The following is a 15,362-nucleotide window of genomic DNA, read 5'->3' on the forward strand; positions in this document are numbered from 1 at the left end:
CCTTGTATGATCTAAGCCATTGTGCTCTTTTAGCCTTGACCATCTTCATGTAGCGTAAAAATAAACCCCGTCTTTTAAGATACTTAGAGAGTTCTTTGTTCTTTTGTGGTGGTATGTTGGAACTGTTAATGACCAGTATGAGAGACTGTAAGAGCTGCACAATAATATTGAACACACCTGTTCCCTATGCACACATGGCCTAGTAAGACAACTGAATCCCACGTCATTCTGGATGAAAAATAACAAGAAGTACTCAATCTGGACATTCAGGGGTGTAGTTTCTTAGAGGTGTAGTAACTTGTGTTAGCATAGGTTTAGCCTTTAATGGCTATATTTTGGGTTATTTTGAGGAGAAAAAATACTCTGTTATATCAGCTTCACACGGATTACTTTTCGTTGTGTTAAAATGTCATCTTGTCATTTTTATCCCATGAAGTTATATACTTAAATATCTGCAAAAATGTGAGGGGTTTACTCACTTTTGTGATACACTGTATATATATATATATATATATATATATATATATATATATATATATATATATATATATATATATATATATATATATATATACCAAGTTCAAGGAGATAAAATCCATGAATTAAAAAGAAGGTTATTAAGAGTGCTCAATAAAAAAGAGCCAAATATAAATTTAAACGATTATAAACTTGCCATGATGTATCATCTCCTCTACCCTTCTCACTGAAATGTACTGGCCCTTATATTTCTGACGCCTCTCGTTTCTTCTCTTTCCCCCCTTTTTTTCATTTTAATTTTCTTTTCTCTCTCTTTCTTCTTTCTTTTTCTTATTAAGTTTTGGCATCCCCTTTCTACACACCGCCATCTATTTTTAAGTCTGAACTGTTATTGGATATCACCCTTTCCCACTCTAAGTTGGCATTTTAATATTTTATTTTTTTTACAAATAAAAAAAAATATATATTTCGCCGTCTCATTTAAGGACAAGTTACTCTGAATAACTGACATACATTTTATTTCTCTCACCTAATGAGGACGATTGTGTTTTTTTTTTATTTTCATAAATCAATTCGCTCCGAAACATTAGTATGTTTAGTGTAGCGATTATGTAATACTTGTCTATATAAATAAAAATAAAATAAGATATATACATACATACATACATACATACATACATACATACATACATACATATATATATTGAGCCCTCTACGAGTAGCGGACGGATGTTTATTTAAATAATCATTCGGACAGGTTAGTTTCGGCCACCGATTCCGTAGTCAAGGGGTAGGACTGCCGACTGTCATCACGACGGTTCTAGGTTCGATCCTTGGCTTGGGAGAGGTGTTAGTCTAGCGGCACTGATGAGTTGTGATACAACGAAACAGGTCTGTATGTCGATGACTAAAATATATTTTATAAAAAAAGCTCCCCTCTTTGGTAGAGCACTCTCGTAAATTATCTTACTCGCTATTTAAATCAGAGTCCAGATATATATATATATATATATATCTGGACTCTGATTTATGAAAGTATGATAGGCTATAAAAAGGAAGGGTTGTAAAGAGATAGCTTCGAATTTGGGGGTATCAAGACCAAAGAGAAATATGATGACAGTAAAAATAAAATAACCCCATAATTTATTATACCATACCTGTTCACACTGAAACACTTATCACAATATTCTGTGGATCTATATCAAAAAACCTTGTTAAACTTTGTGACATATTTCCATTCTATGGAGGTCAGGCGCGAACGAACACTCCATAATTTTATTATACCATATTTCTTCAAACTGAAACATAATTATCAAAGTATACTTACGTAGATAGATATGAAAAGTCTTTATTAAAGTTTGTGCCTATTTCCATTCTATGGAGGCAAGACGCGAACGCACACCCCACAATTTTATTATACCATCCCTATTTAAGTTCAAAAGTACGTATCAAAGTATTATTATGTACATCTATATCAAAAACACTTGTAAACGTTTCTTTTTTATTTTTAAATTTTTTATTTCCATACTTTGTGGACCAGGCGCGTACGAAGACCCCACAATTTTAATGAATCATCATTATGCCAGATTAAATATACCCATTCTTGTGTCTCGATACATCTTCTATCATTATATATGATCAGTTTTCTATAATTGTCAACCATATAGGAGCCTATTCGTGACCAGACACGCACACAGACGTTCAGCTTCATAATATATATATATATATATATATATATATATATATATATATATATATATATATATATATATATATATATATATATAATAAAACATACATACATGTATATGCATATATATATAACATATTATTGCATGTTACGCGCCATAAGCAACTGGCAAGAAAATAAATCGATAGAAATGATGCTATTAAATATCACAGCTTTTTAAAAATAATTCTTTATTTTTCTTGTCCACTATTAAATAAATAAAGAAGAATTGAATAACGTGATAACAGGATGCGAACGAACTTCTTATAAGAATCTGTGTTTTTCGAAATAATCTGATAATGTCCGTGAAGAGAAAGAGATAGAGGGAGATGGGAGGGGGGGGGCTAGAAAACGGGTGTAGCATTTGTTACTTTTATTGATTTCCATATTTCCAATCCGAAATCTCCTGTAAGGACACATATTACCAGAAGACGATTCTCTGCCAGAAATGGGCGTCAAGAATGTGTTGCGTCATATTACTGCGAAACGAATTCAGTCACCTATATTTATCTCAAGCAGGTGAACACACCGGAAGATTGGTTAACTTGTCGTGTGAAATAAGAAAAACAACATGGCCGTTTACAAAAATACGCGCAAGACATAAAGTAGACGGAAGTAAAAAAAATAGAAAAATTTAATAAAGACTAGTGGGTATGGATTCCACATGTATGTAAGGGGTTTGACACCTCTATCTATAAACTATGATATCATGTTCGTCCTAAGTTCAATTCCACTCCCCCAGACATATTGAAGATCCCGGGTACTTGAAAATATAACTGTGATAACAAAGAATCATAAAATAAAGCGGACACATAGAGAGTAATTAACGGTTAGTTGCTAATGGTGTAGAAAAAATGTAAAACGTCTGAATGTGTTTGTGCTAATCAGTGTGAACAGCGTAATCTAAAACTGGGTATTAGGGGAGAAATGACTTATCGATTATTATTCTCTATCCCGTCACGTTTCTCTGATAAAAATCAAGAGGATTTGCGAAACTAGTTTTCTGCCCGTTTTGGTTCAGTTGAAAAGATGGCACTGAAACAAGATCGCTGCTGAAACATGTATTCACGTAACTTCATTCATGTAACCAATCATGTTTGTATGAATAAAGGAATCTATACAACTCTACTTGTTATTGAGTACTATTTTATAAAAACTGATGTTTCATTGGATTAACATTTAGGAAACAACAACAATGCTATAAACTCTCTCTCTTTCTCTCTCTCTCTCTCTCTCTCTTTCTATCTATATATATATATATATATATATATATATATATATATATATATTAAATATTATTTTTAACTTACAGGCGCTAGTGTTAATGCTTTCGCAATCATCAGTGCACGAAATGATAATTACTGCCGATCGAAGGATTCGAACCCAATAAAAAAAGTCACCTTGGACTCCATTTGCTGGGACGTTACAACTAAGTCGACAACAATTATCACAGCAATTGAAGAAAATAAAACACCTATAATTGCCAAATGCGGGGATAACAGGAGGCAGTCAGAAGGTATTCAAACAACCGGAACGCACACACGCAAACACACACACACGCAAACACACACGCAAACACACACACGCAAACACACACACATATATAAATTATTCTTATTCATCACAAACCAGGCATATTGCCACTTGGACGTACGTCGATAGCATTTGGACCATGTCTACAGAAAGCTATGTAAAGATATAAGCGAGATGTTTGTTCACATTACATTTAAACTTCTACAAGTCATTACAGCAAGGAAAGTAGAAAGCGGGGAAGGAATTACAAAGTCTAGCAGTCCAAGGCAGAAACTATTAGAGTAGAAGATTTTACGGCATCTAAAGTGAAGGAGGAGTATCTTGTTGCTAGACGGATTGGTCGGGGGGCATGCACGTCGAGGAGATACAAGTGCGATGGGTTCATCAGAGCACATTCCATTAAAGTACTTATGAACCAGCCACAGTGCTGGATATATGAGATTGGAGACTCTTTATGCCCTATGTTAAACAGGAAGAGATTAGTGGTAGACGAACCAACCCATATGTAGCAACAATACTCCATGCATGGGCGAATATTCCTTGTTAAAGTTACAAGATACTCGCAGGTGTAAGCAATTTTCTAGCATGGTAGAGGGAACCCACCTTCTTTGCAGCAGCTTTGCAATATCCTCAATGTATTTGAATAGACACCCATGGAAACAGTGTATTTCAATGAACATATAATTTATAGAACAAAATCAAAAATAAATGATGGTAAAAATTTAATAACTAATACTTGCTTACATATACTGTTTTTTAATACTAAAACACGTCTAGGCATGACATTGATCAGTTGACTAATATCATGCTGAGGAATTTCTTGCCATGTCTAACACAATAATGCTAAAAGTTCAGACTTAGAAGATGGCTTAGTTTTCTTTGTGCGAAAGTTCAGGTCTAATATGCCCCAAACATGTTCAATTGGGTTCATATCCGGAGATTAACTTGGCCATGGAAATTTATAATTTCATTTTGGGTCACCAATGTTAAGTCGCACAGTGAAAAGGAACCCCATATTTCATTAATGGGGAGTAAACTCGGTTCATTTTACCACTTGAGAATATTGGAAGAAATCCTTCACGTAACATTGAAACATATTTAGCAGAATTGATGTTTCCTTCGTACTCCATCAGGTCTGAGCAAACTTCACTCCAAATTGCCCTCCATACAATAACCAAGAAACTTCCATGTTTCTTCGTTGGCTGCGGTATTTTTAAGTCAAACTTTTGCTGAGTGCTGAGGGTACCTCCATAGCCATACCATTCTACTGTCCGGAAATAATGCAAACCGTAACATCAGATAAAATAACATTGGTCCAAAAGATCATAGGTCTTTCCACCATCTCACAAGCCCAATCATTTCAAGGCTTGATACTGGCAGGACTAAGAAGAGGTTTCCTTCTCGCAGCTCTACCATAGTAGCCAAGCTTCTGGGACGGACACCAGCTTGTGTTGCAATGTAAGAGGCTTTACACCGAGGATCATCTACAACATTTCTTTTTTTCACGAGATGAAATGTTCTTTCAGGGGACCCAGGGCGACCTGGATGAGGTTTTGTGCGCGCATTGTCCTCTCTTGTGAATTGTACGATCACTCTATTAACAGAAGAAAGATTCTCTGCTATTTTACTAAGACCACCCTCATGTTTACCCACGATTCGTCCTCGCAGAAATTCTAGCATGCTTCGGTGTTATTAAATGCAATTTTAATGAGATACTCTAAGTTATTTCAGCACTAGTCTTATCTGTTAATATAAATACGCATATATTAATCTTAAGAAAAATAGTTATTTTAGTGTCTATACGTTTCTGTGATGTATATATATATATATATATATATATATATATATATATATATAGTGAGTTATAAAATATATATGGCAATTAAACTACACAGAATAGTCCGCGCTTCATCCACGCTAGGATTCATTAGGCTTGCAGTATATGAAATAATTATATATATATATATATATATATATATATATATATATATATATATATATATATAAGAATAACAGTATATTTACATCCCAAGATCCAAATACTTATTACTTTATGCAAAACAGCATCTCCAGCATGTTTAAAATTCGGTACATTTTTTACAGATTCGTTTTGTTAAACAAACGGTTATTATTATGTCAATACCGTCTCTTTTCGTGCATATACTCTTTAGAAAAATAAGAAATTATTTGCTTAGATAGAAAAAGCATGACACTATAATTCTGCAAGAAGAAAAACGTTCATAGAAGACTCAACATCGTGTGTTCTTGCGGCAGCCATCTTTGTTTATGTATTATTATTATTATTATTATTATTATTATTATTATTATTATTATTATTATTATTAATATAAACAAATATATAACAAAAACAAATTCACAAACTCACGACACTAAATACGTTTATGTTTCGGACAGATAGCCAATTAAAACTACAACTTAAAATATGTTGCTTTCCACAGAAAGTAGCCTGAAGAGGACTTGCGGTTTTAGCCGACTATCTGTCCGAAACATTAGCATATCCAGTGTTGCGACCTTATAAATTTGTTTATATTACTACAAATGTCTTGCTCCTCTTTTATTGAGCACTCATTAAATTCATGAGTTATCACGCTTAGCCACCTATAATTTTGTATACACACACACACACACACACACACACACACACACACACACACACACACACACACACACATATATATATATATATATATATATATATATATATATATAATTTTTTAATTTTTAATTTTTTTATTTTTTATTGAGCCCATAATAAATTTACATTACTATTATGGGCTCATTAAAAAGTAAAAAAATAAAAAATTAAAAAATTAAAAATTAAAAAATTAAAAAATTAAAAAAAAAAAAAAAAAAAATTATATACCGCTCTATTAACATATCGAGCACTTTTATCGTTTTTTTTTACCTTATTTCCCTTGAAAAGATATATATATATATATATATATATATATATATATATATATATATACTAGACTACCCGTGACCCGTTGGGTCAGTATGTTAGATTATCTATGGAATTAATGTATGAGCGTGGTACTTCTGACGTAAAGAAAATAGTTTTTGTGACACAACAGAAACATTTCTATGAAAGTATATTAAAATGAAAAAAGAATATAGATAGATTTCTATGAGTCTGTCTGTTTATAATTGTTTGTTTTTGAAAAAAAAAACTTGTAGCCATTGAATTATAAGTGGTTTGCCATACTTATAGGTAAATGTGCACTGAAAAGATACCGTAATGCTTCAAGTTAAATTCAAATTTTGATATATCTTTTTTAAATGAAATTGTTAGTTGAAAGTACAGAATAGTTAAAAACACTCTCCCCATGTAAAGAATGGCTTTTAAAATAGAAAATGAAAATAAAATGTAACATTTTTCATTTATTTTAAACAAATATTCGTGATAAATTGGGTCAAATATTTAATTTATGTTAATAATAAGGTAAATAAAATTAATTAAGACAATGTGGAAATGAACGATGTAAGAAAAAAAGCAGAAAGTATTAACAATTGTTTATTTGGATAATTTAAACACGAAAAAAAAACAAACAAACAATTGGGACGCTGAAAACGTACACGGTAAAGCAATACGTTTTATTGTGTTGTGAAAAAACAACATTTTCGTGGTTATTTATTTATGTTGGTAGTGTAGAAGAAAATGTATGAATGTTTTTAAGCAAAGTGTATTAAAAAATGGAGAATAAATAAAAAAAGAAAGAACGTGGGCAAATCGCCGTTGTAAAATGCTCTAATAGTTCCAACGGGCCAAAGTTGCTTTATTTGTAAGAAAATTGCAACAGTATTGTTGTAATACAGAATAGTTGCAAAACATCCCCACCCTTCCCATGTTAAATAATAATTTCTAAATAATAACGCTAATATTTCAGTCCGCTGGTAAAATTCTGCAAAAGTAGCAATTTATGTTTATTTGTTTACGCTGTTATGTGTTTATGTACACATGCGCAACCGGAAGTCGTAAACCGGATGTATGGTTGCAACACTCATTACAAGGTCATTTAAGTTTTATATATATATATATATATATATATATATATATATATATATATATATATATATATATATAAACAGCAAGTATTATTACAGCACGTCTGATTGAATACGAGTTCTTCATTTTACGATTTTGTTGGATATCTTTTCAATTTGTCGAGCGATCTTTTTTATTTCGGCTGGCATGTTGTATATTATTAAAAAGTTCAGTCATATTCTTCTCAAGGGCTTTCTATCGGTACATCCGATCGTCGCCAGGAGCAATTATATATATATATATATATATATATATATATATATATGCAATGTGAACTACCTCACTTCTCATTTAAGATATCCCTTTTAAGCCTGATCCGAAACACTGTACCTCTCACTGGCAGTGTGCTTTGTTTGGTGTGAAAAAACGGTAAACACATATGAATTTTATTTTTAGAATATATTTGGTGTTCAGGAAACAAGTTGAGAAAGAAATACAGAACTCCACGAAAAGCTTTTTGTAATACGACAATGAGAAATCAAAGATTAAACCGATCGATTCTTTTATTGGTATGCAATACAAAGATTTAAAACAATTACAACTCGTACTTTGTTCGAAATATGACCTTTCGAATTGCTAGATCTTTCTAGTTTTTTTTTTTTTTCAGAATTTTTGATTCACAGGAAGGACCATGCAAAGGTTCGCAATATCAACAGTGAACCAAACAGTCCTGAACATGACAGTTTTCAGTCTGTGGCGTTTCACAAACTGCCACTCACCATTAAAGTAATTGCAAGTTTATTTCTACGATTACAGTTATATCATTTAGGCCTTCTATATCTAGTGGTTATTTGTTTTTCTAATTGTAAAGTGGCAATTATCTTTTACTTCCTCAGAGTTATCTCCCTTAAACGCCCCAATTTTTTTTTTCGTTTGTTATCCCTCTTATTATTATCAAAGATAAGTTCTCCCTTGTCAACCCATTTTTTATTTTAATATCACACCCTTTTCTCTCTTTCCCCCATTATATTGAAACTCTGGTCATCCGGGCTTTAATTGAAATTTGTCTTTGATGATTTTTCTGAAGTTCTCACTTTTTCCTTCGCCGCCAAATTTCGTGAAACAAATCAAAACTCTCATCATTCCTTGCCCTCACATATCAGTACTTAATTAACAGCTGACTTGATTCGGCTCCGGGCTTCAATCTCGACGTTTCCTCTCTTCGCGCTCATCTTCAGGGGGTATTTTCTCTCCACACCTTTTTTCTTTATCCGTCATCGCCCACAACTATTTTGCCTTCCGGAGGCCGCCATTTTGAACTGTTTCTATTATCGTCTGTGTCTGCTCGCAATCTTTCTTTTCTTTCTTTTTCAACTTCCTTTGCTTTCTCAACCTCTTCCTTTCTCTGTGAAGCTCCCTCTTTCTATTTCTTTTTCCCTCGCTTTCTTTCTTTCTCAATTTATCTCACTTTTATTCTTTTTTAATTTCCCTCTTACTCTCTCAGTCTCTATTTCTCGGCTGATCTTTCTTCCTTAATCATACTTTCTCACTCTTTTTTTCTCCCTCAATCGCTCTCAATATTTCTTTCTCTCACTTTTTCTGTTATGATTTCTCTTACTCTCTCTTTTTTCTTTCTCAATCTTTCTCTACCTCTTTTTTTTCTCTCTCTCTTAGGCTCCCTTTTTTTCTAGAGTCGTTTCTACAGTTTACGTCGATGTCTTTCACCCCCCTCTACTCTTTAACGTCCACCCCTCCCTTATGATATTTTACCACGATGAAAATTTCCGTTACTGAATGCAGATTGAATCGGTTTAGATACGAATCAAGATATTTATCTGCTTTTCTTTCTATTCTTTTTGATAGGGGTGTGTGTTTGTTGTTTTTCATCTTTTCTCTTTATTTATGAAGATGAAAATTCTGAAGAGAGGGACACCAAACAAAATACTGGAAGGCGAGAAATAAAGAAGTTCCTCGATGACGGGAAACAAAATAGCTCTATGCAGAATAATAGATACTGGATGGGACGATAAAATTATCGCCTTAAAAAAGACAAGGTGATTCCATTTCCGTTTTATGAAAACCGGTTTTCTTTCTTGTTGCAGACCATCTTGTAGTTGGCCAGTTTTGCACAAATTCTAAGAGCGATAGGAGTCTTCTATCATGTCTGAAAGATACACAATATTCAACGAACAAGATCGGAGATGCGCGGCTTTACAACTTATGCTCTCTACCGATCCAAGTTATGACAACAGGACCATTGCCAGCACCCTCAAAATGCAAATCCGGACGGTTCAACGCTTGAGAACACAGCTCAACATCATCGGACGACTGATGGTTATGATTTTCGGTGTGGTTTCAAGTGAGATATTCATACTTAAGGTATTCACATAAAATCGTAAAACTGCGTTATTAATTTTATTTGGCATATTAGAGGGAAAATTGTGGCGAGTACGAAAATTATTGGCGATACACGAGTCTGTAGATAAGCATGTTGTTAATATTTGCAAACCAAATATGTCTACGTTACACACTGCTTTCTTTAGAACATATTTTCTGAAATTCATGATCCGTTCATTAGTTTATGAGATTACCCTGCACACACACACCTATATATATATATATATATATATATATATATATATATATATATATATACACACACATATATATATATATATATATATATACACACACACACACACACACACACACATATATATATATATATATATATATATATATATATATATATATATATATATATTTGAAATTGGTATAATTAGGCAGCATTTTTTTATTCAAGCAAATATTATTAAATGCAACGGAGATACTTTGCTTTATGATTTTTTAAAAATTTTCTGTATAATCTTTTTAATATCAAAATAAAAAATATAAATAAAAGTTCCACATTTGTTGCGTTCACGAGCGCTTTCGATTCGTCCACGAATTATCTTCAGGTATTAAAGTAAAAGTGCTAAGGAGCGAAAATGAGAATTAAAAGTGAAAACCAAAGATATACAGTAAACGGCATTAGGTGATGATAAGTTAAAATATATAGAGTCGATGAAAAGTCGATTAAAAATTCGAGTATTAAAATTAGCACGTTCGTTTACACTGTTAACAATATAAATAAGTATATATATATATATATATATATATATATATATATATATATATATATATGTGTGTGTGTGTGTGTGTGTGGCGTTTAAGCTACTCTAGGATTTTTCAGGCTTATGCGAGATTTTTGTGGTTATCTCGTTTTTTTCTACTATTTTTGTGGTTATCTCGTGTTTATTTACTATTGAGTTTTTTGTTAGCCAATCAGCTTTCTAGTATCCACTGCGCCCATCCTAATCAGCCAATGAGCAGGCACTTACAGAACAAACGCCCATTTGACCTCAAGTTGACCCGTTCCTTCGTGTGTGCTATTTAGCCTAGATATCTAGTGTCTTGACCTGCTTTAAATCTAGGTAACTTTATATATATATATATATATATATATATATATATATATATATATGTGTGTGTGTGTGTGTGTGTGTGTGATAGTTTATGTATATGCATGTTTATTTATTTGTTTATTTTCTATTGTTTATGTTAGTTTTAAAATTATTTTGTATCTTTATCATAGAGTAAATTTTATCCTGTGAACACAGTTGTTCGCCATTTCTCACCTACAGTTTAATAGATGTTGGGGTTCTTTAAAGTACAGGATAGCAAATTTTTCATGAAGGCATAATCTACATGGGTCGTCTAGGTCTCTACAGGCGTTTGCTTGTCTTACTATTTTACATTCGAATACCGGCGAATGTCCGCTTTCCTTGAATTCACAGTATTCATTTGCTAGCGTTGTTTTCATACGGTGTTTTTTATTATTGAATGTACTTTTGTGGTCATAGTATCGAGTTTTTAAATCCAAGGAAGTCATACCTACGTAATATTTCTTGTTATTTGGGGTTCCTTTCACAAATATTGTGGCCTGGTAAACTACGATTTTGGTTAGACATTTATTTTGAAGTGGGCAAAGTGTGTGGTATCTACAGTTGCATTTATCTTGTTCGTTACTAGTATTTTTTATTTTTATTTCTAGTATGGTTTGTTTTTGTCCGGAGTTGGTTTATTATTATTATTATTATTATTATTATTATTATTATTATTATTATTATTATTATTATTATTATAGTTATATATGCGTCATTTGTGTTAGTTTTATTTTTGTCACGGTGTCCACTTTTTTTGTTTACTTTGTTGTTGTTTTCATTGATTTTATTTAATATATTTTTTATTATGTGCTTTAAGTATTATCTCTAAATTTTCACAGCAGCTGTAGGATAGCTTTAGGGTATTTTTATTGAAGATTTTGTGTAAGGGGTTGATTGCGGGAAAATGCTTTTCGATAAGGTCTAGAAATTTCTTGCCAAGTTTTGTTTTTAACATTTGATTGTATGGCGCCGTATACCAGATTATATTATTTTATTATAATTATTCATGTTTTGTTGCTTATATTTGATATCAATATTTTTGTATCCACTATTTTTTAGGGCTGGTTCATAGATATTGGTTGACCTGTTAAATGCATTTTCATCGCTTGAGTTATTGTTGAGTCTACTTACGATCCAGTTAGGAATTCGTTTTTATAATTGATGGTGGGTGATTGGACTTAGGTTTTACGTATATTGAATTGGCGTTATCTTTTAAGTAGGGTTCATATGTGTTTTTATCTAAATTTAACATGATGTCCAGGAAGTTTGTTATTTTTATGTAAGCTAATATCTCTACTTTTAGGCCTAGTTTATTTCATTTCCTTGTGTATGATTTTTTAAGTTATCTCCCTTAACTGTGTTGGAGTCTTTTATTATAGCTAGTCCATCATCTCTATCTAAGCCGATATCTGTAGTATCAAATATGCTTGTGAGGGTATATAGAATGAATAATCCAACAAGATCTGATGCCTCTACAGAATCCTGTGCACCCATCGCCAAATCAAACGAATTTGTCATTTTAGTTTTTATCCATTGGTTATTGTTATTTATTAGAACTGATTTTCTACATTTTTTAATGATGTTGATTTCTTCCGATGATATATCAGTGTATTCCTCGGCAAATTTTAGCGCAATGTTAAAGATTTCCTCGGATATCGAGGGATAGAAGTCTGTGATGTCGAACTGTATAAACGTACATTTATTTTTGTTTTCTATATTTTTAAACCAAGTGATTGCTTCGGCAGTATTTGTCCACTGGTTTAATTCTAGGTCTTTTTTGATTTGTTTGTTTACACTAGAAAGTATTGTTTTGCTAATTCTATCTATTTCTGGTTTAGTTGGGTTTATCAAGCGCGTGCTGGGATTATTATTGAAGTCCCATTTATGGTCTTTGAGCAGAATGTATGCCTCTCTAGGTTTCAATTTTCCAACTTTATCGCTAATTTTTAATTTATCGGTAATTTGTTTACTCTCAGTATTTATTATATCTATGTAGTCGCATTCGTTTGTATCCAGTTTTTTGTAATGTTTTCTGTGATTAGTTTGTTATATTCTTGCTTATCTATTTTATAAAAGTTTCTAGTTTTATCTACTTTTACAAAGATTTTATTAGAGTTCTTTATATTTCTAACGATTTTGTGTTGTTTCCGTTGGAAATTGTTAAGTTGATTGTGGATTCTAAGTTTTTAATTACGTTTAAAAGGTCATTTTCAAAGTTTATCAAAAGGTCTGCTGTTTTCCCATTTTTTAGGGTTTTGCAACCATAGGATTCTTTCTTGTTTACGTTTTCATTTTTAAGGAAGAAATTTGCTCGCCATCGCATTCGGCGTATTAGTTCATCTGTTTTTTGGATTAATTTAATAATATAGCTATGCTTGCTGTGTGGGGTGTTTTTAGTGATGTTTCGAAATTAACCCTTTCCATATCAATTTTTGGTGTGGTGAAATAAATTCTTTTGAGAGTGCTCAACTTTTTCAGGAGCTAAGTATAACTACTTTATTTAATCACTTAAAATTAATATACGAAAGTATAAATTTATTATTGTAGAGGATAAATTCCTAAACTATGAATTATAAAACACAGTTGCTGGGAATAGACTTCGGTAATATGGACTATATTTAATCGCTGTGTCAAGCTTAAGTCCAAAATAGAATTTTCGTTACTCTGCCACGATTATGTTTGAAATAGATTTTTGTTAGTCTAGCAAGCTTAAGTTTAAAATAGAATTTTCGTTACTCCAGCAAACTTAAGTTTAAAATAGAATTTCCCTACTCTAGCAAGCTAAAGTTTAAAATATAATTGTAAACAGTTTTTCTGTTTTTCCCCCTGATTTTATGTAGTATGCAAGGCATGAGGTGGATGCAGCCTTTTCATCGATTGTTCACGCTTAAGTTTGGAATTGTATTTTCTTTAGTTTTTCATGTTTAAATTTAAACCATTTTAAACACCATTTAAAAATATATCTGTTCTTGTTATGAAGAATCTACCAAAGTTTTGATTGCCCAGAATAACCAACAAAGCAAAAAAAAGGGGCTGAAAAATACGCATCAAATAAATGTTACCAAAGGCAAGATAAGTTACTCTTACTGACTATTAATTTATTTGAAATTACTTTTATTTGAATTAAAAATAGTGTAAAACCGGTCGAATTATCATAAAAAAGAAAAATATTGGTATCGTTTGAGCCATTGTTTAGATTCGATAATAGCTCAAAAGTCGAAAATTATACAAAATAGATAGAAACATATCCAATAAATATCACCATTCGTACGAAAATATAACGTTCTACCAGTGTGTTGTGTAAGTTTCGGTTTTTTTAACAATTGCTGAGGCTCAACTTTGTCTCTAATGAGACCACCATTAAAGTTTTCGGTCTAATTCAACAGGCATTAAACTACCGTCATTTTTTTTATTATTAAAACAAGACACTTTAAAAATAAGTCAAAATACGAATAACTTATCTAGGGAGATAGTAGAGAAACTTAGCGTGGCTTTGGGAAAATTTGATTTTGAATATTTATTTTTTCAGCCCTTCTTGCTTTCTTGGCTTTTTTGAAAAATCACTGTTAAATTTGTAATAGTTTTTCTTTGTTTGTGTTCATAGTGGTCGTGCAATGTGCTCACCTATACTAAAAAAAATGTTGTTAATTAAAGATTAAATTTATTAAGTGTGAATTCATTTTTTGTACTAATAAAAAAAAATAATAACACAGCAATTGTTTTAATGTTTCATTAATTTTTTTTATCGTTTCAATTGTGTATGTTTTCTTTTTTAATTTCCTTTCGTTTTTGTAAATTTTCTATTTACTTTTTTAATTTCCTTTCGTTTTACTTTGTAAATTTTCTATTTACTTTTTTAATTTCCTTTCGTTTTACTTTGTAAATTTTCTATTTACTTTTTAAATTTCCTTTCGTTTTACTTTGTAAATTTTCTATTTACTTTTTTTAATTTCCTTTCGTTTTACTTTGTAAATTTTCTATTTACTTTTTTTAATTTCCTTTCGTTTTACTTTGTAAATTTTCTATTTACTTTTTTTAATTTCCTTTCGTTTTACTTTGTAAATTTTCTATTTACTTTTTTTAATTTCCTTTCGTTTTACTTTGTAAATTTTCTATTTACTTTTTTAATTTC

Source organism: Euprymna scolopes, chromosome 14 (assembly GCF_053919585.1).
Source record: "Euprymna scolopes isolate OS-2025 chromosome 14, ASM5391958v1, whole genome shotgun sequence".
Classification (NCBI taxonomy): domain Eukaryota; kingdom Metazoa; phylum Mollusca; class Cephalopoda; order Sepiida; family Sepiolidae; genus Euprymna; species Euprymna scolopes.